This window comes from Thunnus maccoyii, chromosome 1 (genome assembly GCF_910596095.1).
Source record: "Thunnus maccoyii chromosome 1, fThuMac1.1, whole genome shotgun sequence".
In the NCBI taxonomy this organism is placed as follows: Eukaryota; Metazoa; Chordata; class Actinopteri; order Scombriformes; family Scombridae; genus Thunnus; species Thunnus maccoyii.
The window spans coordinates 38,851,561-38,853,661 of record NC_056533.1 but is presented as its reverse complement, the minus strand read 5'-3'; the positions used below and the strand labels follow the sequence as shown (position 1 = coordinate 38,853,661).

The 2,101-nt window shown below is 36.3% G+C and overlaps 1 protein-coding gene across 1 annotated transcript in view; it reads left to right on the top strand.

Moving 5' to 3' along the window:
• The window catches only part of LOC121903474 (nuclear receptor ROR-alpha A-like), a 29,207-nt gene extending 27,349 nt beyond the window's left edge, over positions 1-1,858 (top strand). Inside the window, exon 11 of the mRNA XM_042420537.1 lies at positions 1-1,858. This exon is cut by the window's left edge and continues 557 nt beyond it. The gene's annotated coding sequence lies outside the window, so the exon portion shown is untranslated.
• The last annotated feature ends 243 nt before the right edge of the window (positions 1,859-2,101 follow it).

The following is a 2,101-nucleotide window of genomic DNA, read 5'->3' as shown; positions in this document are numbered from 1 at the left end:
TTGCTGGTGAGCTGTTGTCACTCGCCGCTCTGCAAACTAAAAGTTAAAGGTGCCCTGTGAAGTTTTGTTGTAAAAGACAGAAAGTTGTGTTTACGTTCAGTGTTACTCACCAAAACTAAACGTGTGAATCCTTAAAGTCTAACGAACATGTTGAACGCATTTGCAAACCTGATTTTTAAAGTGTTTTAAATCCTGCATTGTTTACATCTTTTCTTTCTTCTTCTTTTGACAAATAAAACACCATGGATGGATTATGAGACAAAGGACCTCTGGGTACAGGATATATAAAGCCCCCCTTATACCTATCAGAGCAACCTCACCTTTGTGTCAGGTTAACACATTTTGTTTTTGCTGGAAAGGAAAACTTTCCTGAAACTTCCTGCCACAGACTGGTAGGTGGTTCAGTAATCCATCCATGGAAGACAGAGGTCAGAGGTCAGAAACTCCACAGGGTAACTTTAACACAACGTTTGTGAAACAGTTTTTACTCTTGAACTGTCCGACTCTCTGTACCCTCCAAGATCAGTAACATCAACACAGGTTGCAGTTGGTCAAAGGTGCAAATTTTATAAATACTGACTGAGCTTTAACAGTGAACGCCACATCTCACCTGACAGTTTATGTTTCCATTAAAATATTGCTAAAACCTCTTACAGCTGAAATACAGCAGGCACAGACGCGACGCATCATGTAGGTTTGTGTGGTTGCGTTTCAGCCACTGAGTTTAGCAGAGTGATAATGCAGCTGGTTATGCAGAGTTTGGAAGTGCAGACTATATTAACTGGTACTGAATAAATTAACTAGATTGCTTTAAATACGGCATTATGGATGCACATTTGACTGATTTATTTTAATGTGCAATGCACTGCTGCGTCGCATTGCCCCTGGTATTCATTTTATGTAGTTTTTACCTGTTTGAGGGCCAACCGCATGAAAATAGAAATGATTGACCGTGGTCAGTGTAGCAGTTGATTATAATGCTTTCCCACAAGTTTCTTTAAACTCAGGAGGGAAAATTTATACATTACATTCACTGAATCATATTTATCTTGTATCATCTTCTCCATGTTTTCTATGACTGCACCAAATATTCTACAGTAGATGTCTTCTGACCGATTTAGTATAATTGGAAAAAGTCTCGACAAGAATTTAAAACACAGTTTTATGGGTTTGTGTTTATGTTTGGCCAAACATAATATCTGGATTCAGTAGATGAATGAATACATTCCTCCTCTGACTGCCTCCCTGCATCAGACGCAGCAGGCAGCTGGTTTCTCTAACCAGCAGTTAGTCTGTAGCACCATCTGGTGGCTTTGATAGTGAAGTGCAGGTCGTGTTTTCTCCTGGGAGTTTTTATTTACTGCAAAAAGCAATATTTGATTTTGAAGTTTAAACAGTTTTTATGTTGCAGCAGGAAAATACAAACACTCAGTGCTTCAGAGGAGGAAACAGAGCTGCAAGCAAACATTATTCAATAAGTTTTTCATCCCTGGAAGGACAACTGTATGCAGCAGTGAGCCATCTCTGTCGACAGATACAGTCAATAGATAGGAGGAAGAAGAAAGCAAATATACAGTTAATCACAATCAAAAAATCAAAGGCTATTAGTGTAAAAACTATATGTGGAATTAGTAATTAATACATTGATAAATATATCTAAATATCTAAAAATAAAATAAAATAAATAACCCAAAACATCTGTCATCATCTGATAAATTGCTTTGTCTATAGAATATTGGAAAACAGGGATAAGTGCTCATCACAATATCCCAATATAGCACTTTACAAAGACATAAAATAACAGGTCAAAGAATTAAAAAATATCAAAGATTAAAGTATTAAAATATTAAAAATAAAACAAAAATGTAAATGTCTTGTTTTGTTCAAACAACTGTTCAAAATCCAAAGATATTCAGTTTACAGTGATGTAAAACGGAGAAAAAGCTTGAACCAGATGTTCGGCTGATTAACTGAGTGGCTCCCAACCTGAGTCTGACTTCACCAGATGATTCTCAAAGTTTTGCTTTTTTTTCTTATGAAATACTTTCATATCTCCTGTTTCTAAAAATCCTTCGAATGAGACAAACCTTAAGAGGAAAAA